General features: G+C 48.4%; 1 protein-coding gene across 15 annotated transcripts in view; it reads right to left on the bottom strand.

Annotated features, from left to right (window-relative positions):
- The window catches only part of DTNB (dystrobrevin beta), a 218,462-nt gene that overhangs the window by 128,557 nt on the left and 72,278 nt on the right, over positions 1 to 17,627 (bottom strand). The window lies entirely within an intron of this gene.

The following is a 17,627-nucleotide window of genomic DNA, read 5'->3' as shown; positions in this document are numbered from 1 at the left end:
CCTCCAACACCCACCAACCCACCGCCAGATGCTGAAAGGGAGCCGGTCCCTTCAAACGGACACGCCAATGCAACACACTGTTGTTTTTCTACTACATCGCACCTTCTTTCCCTGTAATATACTGTATGATAAAATCTCAGAGAGAGAGAATGTGCATAGTCACAAAATAAGGTTTGAACAAGGCAGTGGGAAGATGCTGCAGAGCATGCAAAGCAGACCTCCGAAATAAAAACGCTGTATTTTACCAAGGGTTTGTTCTTTTTCTTTTGGGCTTTTCTTTCCTTTTCACCAGCTGTACACCAGAAACGCGGGGCCAGGCCTGCGGCCGTGCGTGCAGCAGCCTTTGGCACCCCGCAGAATTCCCAGGGAGCGGCGCTGGCCGGAGCCAAGCAGCCAGCTTTCGCCCCTGGGCGGCCGCCTTCCAATCCTGCACCACGCACAGCTCGGCCGGGCTCGGGGATCGAGGCCAAGGTTTCTGATTTCTCTTGGCAGGAGGACTTAGGAGGCAATATTTCAAAATGCTGACTGCACTCCAGCCGTAGGCTGAAAACCGAGCTGGAACACTACTTACACCGAGAAAACAGAGGAGGGTTTCTGGCTACTTTTGTAGGAGAATATTTGATAATATTAAATATTTTTTGAGAGGTACTATGCACAAGCCAGAAATATATTAAATCTTTCCTTAGTGGGTTTTGTGGTTTTTTTAATCTTGGGTAGGAGTTCGGATTAAGAAACAAGAAACCACCTCCTCCCTCCTTATAAAGGAGGTGAAGGATGGAAAGCAGCAATCAACAGGACGAGAGGGAACGGCCTCAAGCTGCGCCAGGGCAGGGTTAGGTTGGGTATTAGGGAAAACTCCTTCCCCCAAAGGGCTGTCAGGCCCTGGCCCAGGCTGCCCGGGGCAGGGGCTGAGTCCCCATCCCTGGGGGGATTTAAAAGCCGGGGAGATGTGGTGCTGAGGGACACGGTTCAGTGGTGGCCTTGGCAGCGCTGGGTTAACGGTTGAACTCGATGATCTTAAGGGTCTTTTCCAACCTTAACGATTCCATGATTCTATAAATAGTTTAAAAGTCTTACTCTGCTTTACATCAGGAAACCCTGATAATTAAAATATGCTGCTACAATGAGAAAATTCTGAAAAGAGTTGAATTGTTCGAGTTCTATTTCTGTTCTGAAACCATTTCAGACTAGATTTCTTCAATTTCAAATAAAAAGGGCACTCTGTCGCACAGGCACTTGCCGCCAAAGCATCTCAGTTTTGTCCCATCTGTGCTCTTGCACAGAGACCAATTCTTCTTTTAGGGACGGTGGCACAACAGCTTTCTCCAGCGAGTGTGCGCGACCGCCGTGCCGCTCGTGCTGCGCGCGGCCCAAGGGAACACGACTCGCCCTCCTGCGCAAGTAACGGCTGCATCGAACGGCAGGAGTAAAGGACTGTAACCGCTTGTTGTTGTTGAACAGGCACAGCTGTACCGGCACTGGAAGCTATGAACGCATGAACGGAGCAACAAAGCTGAAGGCACAGGCGTGGAGCACCCAACGCTGCGGCATCGTCAGGGAAATGAGCGGGTCGTGCGTCGGAAAAAAACCCAGACTCTGCACTGGAAAAAGAGACGTTTAAAAGTGCGACAAATTTAGCTCCGATGCATCCCAAGGAAATTTGCTGCTGTTGAAACAGAGCTAAACTGCACTTGGGGATTATGTGATGCAGCTTTTCAAAAAATCGGTCGGGTTGACTTTGCCACAGGTGAACCGGTTCACGGAGCCGTGTCCTCAGGAGCAGCCCCAGCCCGGCTGCCAAGACCCTCTACAGCTGCAGTCAAGGTAAGGCTCCTCCGGCTCGGTGCACGGCTCCCAGACGAGCGTAGACATGGCCACAGGGCAATGGAGAATTCGTATCGCTTCTTACCTCACCTCTGTTCTATCCAAGCAATTATTTTATCTCGGCGGGGAGCCAGGAAGAGCCGCTAGTCGGGTCCAGTCTCGAGCTTTGATGTTACCTTTGAGATCCCCCAATAAAATACCAAAAAACTCCAGCAAAAAGTGAGAAATAATTGTTACCCGTTATTTCTACTGTTAAATAAAAAAGAAGGTCTGTTTAAAGTCAAAGTGCACTTTCAGTAGAGAAGCGAGATCTACGTTTCTGGTACTTCCCCGTTTCTTTTCCGAGCAGGGAAGAAAACACCCCAAATGGGATAACTGGAGTTTACAGGACACGCAAACCAATTAATCGTGCAGAGGAAACAAACTTGGGAACGGAAACACGTTTGTGGCTGTCCCGGCACGGCAGAGAACAGCTGCCAAACTCCCCGTCGCCCGGCCCCGAAGCTGCCCAGCTTGCGGGATGCTCGCAGCCCTGCCGAAGCATTACTGGGCTGCAACGCGCGCAGCGTAGCTGGCTGCCGTTTCGGGAAGGCACCGACCCCTCCGCACAAACTTCGGTACCATTCCAAGCACCAGACGACTGTCAGCAGTTCCTCACCGTACCGTACTACTTTCTGACAGTCTCTTCATAGGAAAAAATGAGGAATTGTTTAAAAATAGCTGCTAACGCTTCTCCAATGAGAGCACCAAGGGCAAATGCATCCATGGGCGTGCTGAGCCAACCGTTTGTTTCCCTATAAAAAGGGAACATAAGAACTGTAGTATTAAATTGGATCTCACCACCCCATTCCGGTGCAAATCGGGTGAGCAACTTTCAAGAAAATTGGCATGTAAACATTACAGGTTAATTACTCCTTTGCTCTCTTTGTTATTTTAAACAGTAGAAAATAGCCAATTCCCGTTCTACTATTCAAGAGTGGTTTTTTATTTGTGGAGTAGGAATGAGAAATGGGGTCTCTGCCTCCCTTCAAAATTTTGAGCTACGTTTTCTGCATGCCTTTACGGAGCTTTTACATCTGTTTCTTAGCTGTGACTAATTTTCCTAATGCCACTTAGTAAACCAGCCAAAAGCCATCCTGATGCAAAGGAGGGCAGAAAAAATAATGAACAACGTATAATCCAACAACAATTTAGGTTAAAAACGTATAATCCCAAAATAGCAGCCTAAATATTTGCCAAAGGGAAACATTTGGAACGTGTTTGGATACGACAGCGTTCCGCGACCTGACGCATCGCCAGCGCTGGGGTAACGACGCCTGGCGCTCGGCCGGGCTTCGCGCTGCCCCGCACCCGGCTGCGGGGGCTCGAAGGTCTCAGCTCTTTGCTCCGTCCTCTGGAAAACTGCACATTGAGGTTATTTTAGCAGCAGGAATGACGAACAGACTATTTCAATTTCACGGGGTTTGTAGCAATGTAAAAACAGTTTAAGGTGTATGCTTCTGTTAAGATGATCAGAAACAGATGAAACATGCTAAGAAGTTAAAAACCAATCACAAACCCGAAAATATATACAGATATTTGCAATTTTACAGAGATGAGTACTGAGGAAAATAAATCCCTGAGCACTAGAACAGCACCTACTGAAAATATATACAACGCATTGTTTCTGAGCAATTCAAAAATGAAGTCGTCGCTGTTTTTTTATAGAACAGCCCATTTATCTGTATCCAACATCTCTAACAAAAACATTAAAGAGCATTCTTCAGCTGGCTGCTACCTCTAGGAGGTAAATGGAACAGCAGTAACGGGTCAGAGACACCGACACAAGCACGAGTTTGTTATTCTGCCTATTTATTTCCAGTAATTTGCAATATGCGCATTACTTATCATGGCAAAACGCCACGCTAAATTCTGCTGTTTTCCACTAAAACGTCACATGGGTATGAATGAGCTGTTAATAATAATTCTTACTGCAAACAACATCAAGCGAGATATTACTTCATAATGACTTTGTTCTTGCCCTGTTCAAAAATGACTAACAGGAAAGACGGAAAGGAAGCGTTCGGCGAGGCACCCGTTGCAGGCTGCTCCGTAAGACGCCCCGTGCCGCGTCCCGCTCCCAGCCGCTCCTGCGATCCGCTTACAGCAGCCGGAGACGAGCGGCCCCGAGAGCACGGCCAGGCTGCCGCTCCGCGCCGGCGTCCCTCTCGCTCGTCCTCAGCAGCTCCCCGCAAACCGCCGCAAAAACCCAGGGCTGCGTCTTAAATAGCGTTCAGAGAAGCGAACTCGGCCTTAGCAACGCGCGCCTGGATCCCCACAGCGTGCAACGCCCTGGCTAACGCTCGCAGGCTAAAGCAGCAAAACGGCGAGGAATGCAAAGGCAGCAAACCTTTGTGGCCGTGGCGAGCGGCTCTCCGGTCCTCCGCCGAGCTGGCATCCCGATGTGCGGCATCCCGGTGCGCGGCCGTCTCTAAGGCAACGGGGCCGCCACGTGACCCAGCATCTCCCGGGCACAAGGTATCTTATCCGACAAAACGCTGTGAGGTTGGATAAGGCAGTCAAGGAGGAGTTGTCCAGCTACAAAAGCACTGAGGATTTGGTTGGTTGGTTGTTTTTTTTAAATCTAACCCATTTTGACCCGTTTGAAGGTGAAGGGCCAGACGTGCCCTACCAGCCAGAAGCAGCACACCGACGCACATGTAAAGTTTTTTAACAAGCAAACAACACTTTATCTTTCACTACATTCTTCCCCTTGAACAAATTAATATAAAAGTGCAAAACTTCCTCTTCAAAATACAATATTCATCAAGCACCATGAGCACAACAAAGGAAACGCCCCACCGAGATGAGAACGCTGCTTTTAGAGGAAGACTCTCCCCTGTGCAATTCTAGGTCCCCAGTTATTCGCCATACAGACATTTGGGGTTTTAAAGCCTGCAGCGGATCGGACTTCGGCCCTGTTCCCACAAGATCCCAGGCTTCGGCAACATCAGTAAATCTAAGACTTTGATCCTCGCAGCGTTCATAACTGGCAGCGGGGCCCGGAGCAGCCACCGCCACCGCGCTCGGCGGAAACGTGGAGGGAAGAGCGGCGGAGAGGAGGAAACAGAAATAGAGAGCGACCAGAGCGCGAGCACGGATCTAACCTATAGCCAGGCACTACAACGCAAACCCCCGCACATCTGGAACTAAAAGAAAAATGAATATGTGATTCATAAATTTTAAGTATAATAGAAATTATTCTACCACGTCATCTGACCTCCTGCGTATAAAAACAACCCCAAAAAATCAGATTTCACCCACTTACTCCAGCATTGAGACAAGTTATTTAGGTTTGTCTAAAGCCTAATTTCAACAAGTTTGGGTCTAAGGCATCAAAGAGAAAAAGTCACAACAAATTCCCTTGGGTGTTTATTCCGTTACTCTCTCGATCACAAAAAGCAGATTCTTAACTGAAATGTATTTGGCCTCAGCGTCAACAGCTTAAGCATTAAAAAAAGGTCTCAGCTCCTTTTTCAAGTATAAAAGGAATTATAACTAATGCTCCATATTCTGTCCCAGAATAACAGCATTATTTCCAGAACCATGACTGTGAATACAAGTATTATAAGATGTGACGTTATTATTAAATAAATATTGACGATACCCCGTAACACTATGACGTAACGTAGAGCCGACAGCATCGCCCTGCCGAGGACCAGGGGAGAGCTGCTTACTGATACTGTAAAAAGATCGTGGCAAGACTGAGGCACCCTATGAACAAACAAGAATTCAAAATAAAAAAAAAGAATTATAATCCCACCACTTGGAGGTTCCTATTCATTTTGCTGGATAATATCACAGTAACCGTCTACCAGCCTGAAATCAAGAAGAGCTTTCAGCCAGCAACAAATGCGCGTTCTCGCAGCCTACCATGCAAACAACCAACAAGAATTCAAAATAAAGACAAATTTTGTCCTGTCATGGAGAATAAGGACAGTCAAAACACGCATATCATCCAAGCCTTGCTACTCTGAACTCTTATTGATTGAATTACGATAGCGGCCAAAACGCTTCAGGAAAAAGAAAAGCCCGCAGTAAATACCGAGGCCCTTCAGAGGGCCACCAGGCTGCGAGGGCTGCCGCCCCCCGGGGCGCGAGGCCGTGGCGACGGCGGGTGGAGAGCTGCTACCTGTTAATCCAGGCGAACGCTTTGCCTGCGTAAAGCAGCAAAACAACTTACGAACCAACCGCTAGGAAATCGCTGTGTCCTCCAGAAACAGCTCGCGCTCAAGAAAAGGATGCAAATCCAGGCAGAATCCCTCTCCCGGCGCGAGATGTGGGGCTCTCGCAGACGAGGCAGCTCTTCATCGTCTGGAGTCCAACCTGCTACGCGCGCCGGGGACGAATTTCAGCCTAAGTCTACTAAGAAAATGGGCATGGGGTATCAGTCAAGTGAAACCACCAATGTGGAGATCCCCAAAAGCATTTTAATCCCGAAGAAGCAATGATCAAGATGACTACAGAAAATCTAGAAACGTGCCTCCTTTGCTGGGAAACGAAGGAAAATTCAACGTAGCAGGTGGTGTATTCAAATGCAAAACCTAACAGAATATCAAAATCAAGGAAAATATGCATTTCAAACACGTTTAACTTTATAACCCTTTTATAAAAAAAGATGTCATCTGTCTTCTGTTAAACAGCTTTACATTTTTTTAAATGTATATTTATGTAATTTTGGTAAAAAATGCCTATAATGTGACAGAAGCAGACACCGTTCCTCAGCGGTGACAGAATGAGCATGAAAGTTAAAAATAAGCCATCGTATTCCAGCAAAATAAATTCATGCCAAGCGCTTATGCAGATCTTAGGGAAACACAGCAACTTTCAAAAAATGGAAACAGATAAAAGCAACAGGATGCCGAGACCTCACCACCGCGTGCAAGCACCTGCTCGATGAGGATAATTAAGCTATGCTCTTCGGTGTCTCGCATCACCTTCTTCGGATGACGGTGGCACCGGCGCAAGCAAAGAACGACGCTGGCCGAGCTGGGCGCCGGCGGGCGCAGCGGGATCCCCGCAGCCGAGCTCCCGGTCTGTTTTCCGACGGGTGGTGCAGCGCTGGCGTGCGTACGCCGGGCTGGCGGGAAGCGCGCTTGGCCACGGCCGGGGAACGTTGAGCTCTTCAGCCTGATGGGGTAAACACACAGCTCCTCGCTCCGCAGGAGGCTGGCTGAGGCTGTTAATCACGTGTGCCAGCAGGGACGGTGGCCATGAAGGACGGGGACCGGAATCGCTTCCAGTACAAATGTTCACAGAAAAAAAGAAAGCGGGCAACATATACTTGTGCACTGGTAGGCACACACCACACGGACTCGCCTGTGTGTGGGTGTGCGTGCACACACGGACACGCAACAGTGCAACGAGAAAAACTCGGAGCTCCCAATGCAGAAAGCAGAAGTTTCTCTTGGCTACTCTGGATTGCGACCTGTACCAACAGAGGAGGAAGGCACTCGCACACCTCGAGGCCTTCGTGCTCTCCTTTCTTCACATTACTCCTGCCTCAGGTGAGAGAAAAAATTCTCTGTTATCCAGTTTATCTTTTTCCCATCCATTAAGCACAGAGAGGTGACAGGTTGTCCTCTCTCCCGTTCCCGGTAATCAAGGGGAATTATCTGTCAATAATTCACACGCTGCAGGTTCAGGACACTGAAGCCTGTGCAAGAGGAATCTCCTCATCCTCCCCACCGTGGCCAAAGACGAACCTGTGTCTGTCCTTTCCCGCTGCTGCCAAGAGCGGCACCGAGGGATCATGGAGTCACAGAAGGGTTTGGGTGGGCAGGGACCTCCAAAGGCCACCCAGTCCCACCCCTGCCATGGGCAGGGACATCTTCACCCAGACCAGGGTGCTCAGAGCCCCGTCCAACCTGGCCTTGAACGTGTCCAGGGATGGGCCATCTCCCACCGCTCTGGGCAACCTGGGCCAGGGCCTCACCGCCCTCAGCACAAACAATTTCCTCCCTATACCTAGTCCGAATCTATCTGATACAGGGTGCTACTGCACCCCCAAACACGCTGCTCTGACACCCCATGCATGATGGGACGAGAGACCGAGGAGCTCTGACGGGCCAGCGGGTGCTTCCTCGGCCCTGTCCTCGCCCTCCCTCCTCGCTTCCCATCGCCACGAGCCGCCCGTGGGAAGCGCGTGGGACCTTTCCCTGGCACGGCGTCCCAGGCACCGCCACGCTGCAGCCGCTCCAGCCTCCTCCGGCTGGCAGGGCCCGAGCAGCACCACAGCTACGCCAAGGGTGCTGGAGTATTATAGGGAGGGCGGGCACGCTTTCAACTCCCTTTTGCAAGGGAAAAACACCCTAAACCCCGAAAACGCTATCGCACCGATTGCTGTTGTCTCACAGCCGCGGCGGTCCCCTGGAGCAGCGCCCGCCGAGCCGCCCGGTGCGGCCGTGCACCCGCTGCAGCAAGACACCCCGCCAGATCAGAGCGAGCTCCGGCTGCTGCGCTTCACGCCGGTGGCTTCGACAGCTCCCTCGTGCAACTTCAGGGTTCGGGTGCTGCAGCAACGGCCTCACCGATTTTGCTGCCCACCCTGAGCCTCCCGCTTTAGGAACCACCTTTTACCCCTGCTCCGGCGCCAGTCGGAAGCGCCGCGCACCACCGCCACGGGACCCGCTACCGCAGACGCGGGAATTTGCCGTAAAGTTTACTGCTTACTGCTACAAAACTGAACATATCAACTCCCTAATATCAACAAAGTCTTTTAAAATGGATTGAGGACTGTTAGATCTCAAAAACATCTGTCAGTTTGTAATCTTTGAAATTAAATGCTCTTGGTGGGTTTTTTACAGCTACTGTAAAAGATTTGAGACTTTTAATTATGGGTTCAAAGTACACAGAAAATGAGCCTTGATAAACTGTATTTTAATACTTTGTTTTGATATTACACTGTATTTAAACAAGGCCAAATGTAAAATTATACATCACGGGCATAAAAATGCAGAGTCGATTCAGAGAATAGCGCTCTATTTCCAAAAGCGGTGACTACAAAATAGGATTACAGCCCACAGTGGGCAGCAAGGGCCATTTGTTGGAAGCAGAGCTCAGCTGATCCTTCAGCATATCTATAAGGCAATGTATTAGTGTTTAGTAGAGAAATAAAAACAAAATGAGGGCTGGAAACGGAACATAGCTCAAGAGAAAAACATGGAAATAAACCACAGGTATCAAACTGAAAGAAGACTAGCCGTTCAAACAAACTGCTATTGGAGAAACTGGGCATTTATAGGCTCTGGAAATCAAGAGTGAGCGCCGTATACGGAGAGCAACCTTTCCCAAATACAAATTACTGGGCTCAGTAGAGAAGGAAGGTGGTGACATTGAATGATCAATGAGATACAGGAGGTCAGACCGGCTTATTTAATGTTTTCTGACCTTAACTTCTATGAAAAGTCATCTTTGATGTATGTCTGCAATAAATACTGGCAACCTAAGCATATTTCTCCTTCCTTTCCTTTGTGTTCATCTAGATGTTATTTAGTACATTTAAGAAACCAATTTGGATCAACAACCCTTGATTCTAAGAGAAAGGATCTATATTTTCTTGGAGGTTTTGGAGGCCGCAAAGCTTTTACAGGAGGGGTTTCCAGAAAGCTTCCTTAACTGGAAAAACCCTGTGATTTGCTTGCAGTTTTCACCGACGTTCACCGCTCGGACAGACAAGCCTCCTATCAGGGATGAAGGAGTATAAAACCATTGCTGCTCAGATCAGTCCCTGCTCCGATGCAGAGCGAGGCGTTCCAGCGGCACGGCGGTCTGTAGCATGTCACAAAACGCTGCTCCAGAAAGCGCCGGCCCTGGCGCCAGCGGCAGCGGAGGGGGCATCCTGCAGGGCCTGCCCACGGACCAGCACCGCCCGCCGCCCCGAGACCGACCTGGAACTCTGCCCGCCGCTCCCCTAACCTGCGACGCTTCTCAGCACATCGAGACCTTTTTTCCGATCCCGTGGTAACTTCATTTCTTTAATAGCCTTTGGCAAATTATCCTTTCAAAGGCTTTTTGAAAATCCCAATACACAAAATCCACTGGATTCCCTTTGTCCATGGTCCTCCGTAGAGGAGTGTCACTGCACTGAGCGAGGCTGGATGGATTTGCCTGAGAGGGGCTGGAAACCCTAAGTCATCACAACTGTCATGCATAAAATTTACTATAAAATAGAGGGGGGGGGTTGGGCTCCTGAGGGTTCCCACGCAGGAGACAACAGTGAAGCATTTTGGTTTGCTCTGTAACTTCTTGCAATGGGCATGTCTGGCAGTTATGTACGGTTCATCAAAATTCAACACAACATTATTTTTCTTGCTAGGAGGGGTTTTTTTTTTGAGATATTTCAAACAGAGCAGTTTAAAAGGACGAACAGACGTAGAGCAATGCACAAGTTAAAACATTAACTTGATAGCCAAAGATCACGCGGTAGCCACAGCTGAACGATGCCCAGGGCCGGGCGGCCATGATACTGGAGAGCCGGTGGCCAGCACCACCGGTGTACATTCCTCTCCCGTCTCTCCTGGGGAAAGAGCACTGGGTGGCCCACGAGCATCTCCTTCGAGCCAGGTGAGCACCGCTGCCGTACCGCACCTCAGACAATGGGGTGCCTCGGCACCTCTGAACCTCCGAGCTTTCTGGCAACTGCAAGATGGAGAAATGATCTCCACCAAAAGCAGACTCACTAAATTAGCTAATGATGTTTTAGCCCCACTGTTAAGCACTGCAGAGGCTAAGAAACAGGCAGTTTTGTAAGCATATCAGGTTTTGGTTTCCACTGTAACCCACCTATGTTGCAAGCTTTTCAGCAGAGCTGCCCCTAGCAGCAGCAGCAGATGAAGGGATGCGATTTTTGCCAGGTCACTGCTCCCACCGGGCTTTGAGCTGAAGCGATGAGAGAGACCCAAGTCATTGCTGCCTGCGAAAGTGTGCGTGGGGAAAAGAAGGGAACAGCCAATAAATAGTTTTTTAATTGCCAAACAAGATAAAACTTCTGGCCATGTGTATCTGGTGGTCCAGAAACACCTCTGTAACCTGCAAACCTTCTTACCGTAACTCTTCACAAAGATCTTACAAAATCTATTTTCACGTGCAAAGGCAAACCTTTCACACATTATCATTGCAAAAATTTCTGGGAGGAAATATATTCAGTGTCAAACCCGAATGTCTTCCCAGATCGGTCATACCACTGCTGGCGGAGAAGAAAAAGGCCGCTGTCATTTCTTGCGGGAAGCAGGCGATGCAGAACCGTGCTCCGCTTTAAATGCAGCCACTTCTGCCATTCTCAAAGAGTTAAACCATTGTCTTCGTCTTCTGAACTCGGGTAAACCTACGAAGTGGTGTTTTGCTAGAAACAGGATGTAATTCACGTTCTAACTTAATGCGACATGTAAATAAAATAACATAACAAGGAAGAACAAGCGGCCAGTCCACAGGCAGTTTTCCCCAGTTAGACCCCACTGCTACACCGCTCTTCCATCGTAAAGAGAAACGGTGCTTTCTTAGCAGCCAGGGCATGGCTCCATGGCACTGTATACAATATACACAACATGTATGCTGGCTAGCGTGTGTCAGCCACATCATCTCCTATGCATCCAGAGCAGAGTATTTCCCCCCCTTCACTGTATCGAAGTAAACATTAGCAAATATTACTGCTGCCATCACACGTTCTCCCCTGCCCCGGCAGCTCTCTGAAGGGCTGAGCCTCGACCCGACTGCAGCACCCGGGCCCAGGCCCTGGTGGGACTCCAGAGGCGGGCTTGCGACGGCACTGCCGGAGCGCTGCGAATGCCCCAGCGCCAGGCCAGTACTGCTGATCAGCCGGGGTGGCGAAGGCTGGCACGGGGACCCGGCTCCGGACCCGCGCCCTCAGCAGCCTGCTGCAGCCAGCAGCGGTTCGGAGCTACGCGGCTCGCCAGCTTCGCTGGGGCGATCGATAAAACTCACGTGCCCCCAGCATCCCTTCTGGGGGGCAACTTGCATATGCCAGAGGTTACTCCCTCACGATATCGGCCTTGGCTGACCACGAGGAAAGCACGTGAACACGAGCACGATATGGCCCCTGACTTACGTCTCGTCAGCCCTGCCTGCAGGAGCACGGACACTTTGTGAATCCCTACAGACGCTTCCTCGTCCCATTTTCACTTATCTGCTGAAGGCTTAAAGAAGCATCTCCAGTCCTCTAGCATAAGCAAGTCGATTTGAAGTAGTCCATAGTCCTTTACCTCTCCGTGGCTTCACGTATTTGTCACCTGGAGAGACTGGCAGCAGACAGTCTCCCTTTCTGCGAGCCACCGGAGTGGGACGCACGTTTCCTCTTCAGCTGTCACCGACCGCAGCACAACTCATTAGCACAAACCCACCTTCGCCGGCGCCACGCTGAGCTCCCCCGAGCTGGGAAGAGGAACGGCCGCGCAGGCGACACGTGCCGCGTCCTGCCGCCGAGATCTCCCGTGGCGGCAGAGGAGAGAGGAGCAGCTCGAGGCGGCAGCACCGGCTGCCATAGCCGAGCATGACGCAGCCCATCTGTCACCGCGGCAGCCGCCGCGCCACCAGGAACGACTGTTCGGTAACAGCACAGAACACCCCGGCGCGGTAATCGTTACTGTCGGACGGTCCTGGCAGTGGCAGTTTTTGCTGGCATCCTTATTTCAGTTCAGAACGGTAATTTTTCACGTCCTGTGCAACAGGGTTGTGTCACCGCAAGGATCCGCCTCAGATAACAACATTTTAAAATAAAGGCTTTCATGGCAGGGGTGTGCATTTGATGGGTCCGGAGCCAGGGGAAAATGCTCGCGTTACAACCTGCAGTAACACCGCAGTGAAGGAAAACTTTAAACGATTCCTCCCACGAAAATCGATCCATGCCAAATACAATCTCTCCTTTATCTAATATAAACTAAGAAGAGTTTTTTAATGCCTATTCATTTTTTGCCATCATACAGACTGCAGTTCCTTAAAAAAGGGGCAGCCTTTGGAGCCTGGGGGTTCCAGACCCCTAAAAGAGAGCATGATTCCCGCAGAATTCCTGGCAGCCAGGGAACTCCCACCCCGACACGGCTTACAGTCCGGAGCAGGATGCAGGGAGAGAATCAGAATGCACCGAAATAGCGAGAAACAGCAGAATTTCCATTTGTTCTATTCCTGACCCAGCACAGCTGCCGGAACGCAGGTAAAGAGAGGCAGAGGTAGTTTCCGAACCACTCACTTACTTTTGGAAAGGTAAGTAAAGCAAAGCCATAATTGCCTTACCAAGCATACGCCCGGTGCTCTAGCAGTGGGTTCGGTAACATTCCTGACCCCGAGACATTAACATCTTTGTATGCATTTTTCATCTCTCATAAAGCTGTAAGGAAGCCCTGTAATAACCGAGCTTCTGCCAAACACAGAACATAAGACTGACTGGAATTCTTATTTAAAAATCCTCTCTTCTTGGTTTTAAAGTTTCAGTGGTGGAAATTCCACCACTTCTGATTTGGGTAATCTATTCTAACAATTATTTACTTACATTCACTATTAAAAACATATTTCGTATTTTTATTCTGAATTCGTCTAGCTTCAACTTCTGGTCTGTGTCTTTTGTTAAGCCTATCTGCTAAAGCTGCCTGGGATTACATTTAATTTCTCTAGGGTAGCTATTTTTAGAAATATCAAATCATTCCTTAACCTCTGTGTGTTATGCTTGCATTACTTGAGTCTTTGGATGTAAAGCTATGCATTTTCCCCTATCTATTTCCAGCCCTTCAATCATTTTCATCGACCTTCTCACAGCCTTTGGTCTCTCAACGTCCGTCTCGACTGTGGGTGCTGTAGCTGCCGAGCTTTCCGACAAGGACCCTGCCGCCACCGAGCACAGCGGGTAACCGCTCCTCTTCGCGCTCTCAGATCCCGTCAGCATCCTCGGTCACAAAATCGCCCTGAAAATGCATATTCAGCCAACGGCATACCACGACCGCCAACTTTTTTTTTTTTTTTTTTTTGAGTCATTCTGCCCAGCATACTGTCCTTTTAATCTTCATTCCTCCAATACTTTTCTCATTTGCCTGTTAGCCCGTCAGCAGTGGGTTTATACGCTTTCCTCCGGGTCATGAAAACCAACGCCAACAGCCCAGAGGCAAGGCTTGCTCTCTGCAGGGCTCCCCTGGAAAACACACCCTGCTCAGCGCCTTCTTTCCGCAGCTATATCGAGGACAACGAACTACATACAGTCTGCTGTGTGTGTGCCGTATCGACTACTGTTTTCTAAATTATTCAATGCTCAAAATAAATGCATTATGCCAGCAATATCGCTCTATTAATCAAAATGAATCTCATTAAAAAAAGATACAGAGTCTGACTACACCAAATTGCCAAAAACCTATGCTTGATCGGCATGAGTTATTTACTGATCAACAAAATAGCTTATCTACTGCTCAATTATTTTATTCACCATCCAAGTCGTGTTGGTAAACACAACATGTCAGAGATTGCCCTGTTTGACTTCGTTCCCCGTCCCCCCGCCTCGGAAAAGGGAATGAGATCATATGAATTCTCCTCCAGCGCCCTGGGAACTTTCCAGTGCTCCCAGACATATCAACAATCAGCAGCAAGGACCCAAATTAAGCAATTCTTTCAGAACGCAGTTTGGACTGAAAATGTAGACAGTGCAATTCAACGTCCTTCTGGGTGATCTCTGGAAGGAAAGTATCCCGCCATCGGCGTGTCGCACAGCTGCTGCCCCCCTGCCAAACCACAACCCGAAAACTCTTCTCTGATAACTTTTAAACCATTAGTTTACATTCTTTGCTACCAATTTTTGTCTTTTCTCCTTCCCTTGACAAGTACAGCTGGTTTTTCTTCCCTTCCAAGCCTTGATTTCCCTGGAACATTTGGCCAAGTAGTTATTAATATTTTTACGTTCACGTTATTTACTCAGCTGAAGTTGATTTCAGCTTTGCGAGACAGTCTCTAAAGCATGTTAGATGTTGATGTGCACCTCGTTTACATGAAAAAAATGTAATCAAGTCATGATCACTGGCACCTAAATAATGACTCATTTTGGCCCTGAGCAACTCCTCTTTGTAAGTTGAGTTCTATCAAAGAATCTCCGCTGGCTACGTCACTTTTCACACTTAAAAAACATGGGGGTTTTTTGTGTGCCTTTTTTTATTATTTTTTTTTTTTTATTTCAGTGGTATCACTTACACAGAAAACCCCAAAGATCTTGTATCACTTATATAAAAAACCTGGTACGACTTTTTAGTCCTATGTTCATTTTATTTTCATGTGATTTAGTCTTCGATATAAATCACCTGCTTACATTATTTTTACACCAGACCATTATCTGTGGTTCCCGCGGCTGTCCTTGCAGCATTAGGCAGCATTTCCCAATACTTTAGCTTCTTAGGGGACACTGTTGTTTTGGGTTTTTTTTACTTGGAGCTGGCAGCGCAGAGCAGATGTCTCCGAGCTGTCTTGCTGCTGCCGAGCGTGCCCGGGCAGCAGTCCCAGTGGCTGCGGAAGGCGGGGTGCCGTCCCCCCGCCCGCGCGTCCCCCGGGCCCCGCGCTCCTGCCCGCCGCCCCCAGCGCCCTCCTGCCCATCCCCACAGCCAGCATCTCCCCAGCCGGCTCCCACCGCCGCGGCACGCAACCGCCTCGGGACAAGGGCAACGCCGCGCTTGTACGCCGAGGGACGGCCTGTTCCTAACGGGAAGCACAAAGCGAGCTTGGAGGCGCTTCTCTACCAGCACCTTCAATGGGTCATGTATTAAAAATACAAACCACAAAAGTAAGCCACCCGCTTTTGCCTTTACCGTTCCCTCTCTAGCTGAGGACTGAAACTTGCTTGGTCTGTTAACAAATTCATGAGCCCTAGCAAAAGAAAGAAGTAATTCATCCAACTCGGTAATCTCTGTCAGAAGTAAAACTTCGGCTCGTAGTTTTGGGATCGGTTTCTGCAGCCTGCCTTCACGCAGGCAGCCACAATACCATTGCTGTAATTATTTTCATACGCCGTACTTATGCAATTACATATTCTTTTATTTTTCATAGAAGTATTACATTGTAAACTACTCATTTTCTCTTGTGAACGTTAGCGCGTTTCAACGTGGAAGCAGCACAGAGAAAAATCTAAAAAGAAAAACGTGAATGGATTCATGATCTGGTAAGATTTTAAACATGGAATTGTTTTCTCTGGGGCTGAGCAGCACCCTTACTACAGAAAAACCGGATTTAAAGCTCGGTGACGAGCCCCACAACGCCTCCCGGCCAAGGCACGGAGCTCCTTCTGTGGACAACGGACCACCTTGTCCTTGTGGCTCGGATAAGCCATCCGTTTAGGACAGCACAGACTTCGGCTCTGAATTGAACAGATTTTTTGGGTTTTTTGAGTGCAATGTCACAGAGACAATCAGAACAATTATATTCCATTAAATCAGATCAACTCCCCTCACTGCACAGGATTAAAGGAAGCATTATAAAAGTTGGTAAATATTCAGTGATGCAAGAACTGGAAAAAAACAGTCACACAGCTAAGCAGAAACTGGTAAAGCTCAGAACTATGTTGTTACGGAGTCTAGCATTGCAACTACTCCTCCACGTCAAGTTATGGTCTTCTACGCTTTTCACAAAAGAAAGCCACACCAGTGTTTTACCACGCTACGGTAAGCTTTACAATTCTCACCTTTCCAATATTCTGACAAGCTAGCCTCCAGCTTTTTCTTAACGACTGCCACCACTGTTAACAGAAGAGCCAGTCAATCACAATCCCAGGGCATTAGGCAAGGCCAAAGCAGCACGTCCTGATGCTGAGCTCTCGGAGGTTATAAGACATTCAGATTTGAATACCTTGGTTCTCCACTCAGAAATCGTGACAGAGGAAACAGTTCAGGAAGCATCTGGTATTTATGATGTCAAAAGAAAACCAGAAGAGCATCAACTCCACTTACTCTCAACTGCAAATTACTCAATACTCATGAAAATGGGAGCCCTCCGTTTTAGATAAATTATACCCCTTTCCTTTGCTCCTCTCTCCTCACTCTTCTCTATAGCACGTGCTTAAATTTAGATATATGAAAAGACTGAGACGTTTTCTCAAGACTCTGTAGGAAATGAAAACAGATCTCTTGGGAGGCTTAGTTTATTATACATACACAGTGACAGAATTTGTTTGGGGTTTTTTTGTCTCAGGCTTTACTTTTGATGTGAAAACGGGCAAACTGGGGAAGCAGACTGATTTCAAGCCTGTTCGAACCAACACCAGGACAACGGTATTTCAGTAAAATCATTCCACCGGTTCGACAATAAGGTCAGGATGAAAGGGGAACGATAATGCCATTGAGCGGAAGGCCACAGCCAGCCTCTCAGCGAGGCAAATCAGAATGCAAAGCCGATGCTCCCAGGCAGCAGCAGCAAGCTAAACCCTGCTCCTGCTAATACTAGGCAACGTTAACTTGCAAGTAAATATGTTTAACGTTGGTTTGTTTGTATAACTTTAGTCTACAATAAATGAGAAAATAGAGTCTGAGCCAATATGGTGACGTGCAAAAGGTAAGGTTGATTAGCACTTCGAAATGCTAATAGATGCAAGTAGAATATACAGTCAGGCCTCAGTCTAACTGCACATCAACATATTCTGCACCTCTTTCCTTGTTAACAAGATACCCTTAACAAAACAATGTATTTCAAATAATTTTTCAGAGAAACACTTAGGTACAGCACTGCAACTTTAGAACTCTAATCGAAGAGCTCCTCTCTGCTAGCCTATTCCAAAGTCAAATACAGCCACCAGC

The sequence above is a fragment of the Nipponia nippon genome, unplaced genomic scaffold, assembly GCF_047370975.1.
Source record: "Nipponia nippon isolate SJK-2023a ecotype South Korea unplaced genomic scaffold, ASM4737097v1 scaffold_4, whole genome shotgun sequence".
NCBI lineage: Eukaryota > Metazoa > Chordata > Aves > Pelecaniformes > Threskiornithidae > Nipponia > Nipponia nippon.
Note: the sequence above shows the minus strand (reverse complement) of the source record. Positions and strands in the feature narration are given on the sequence as shown.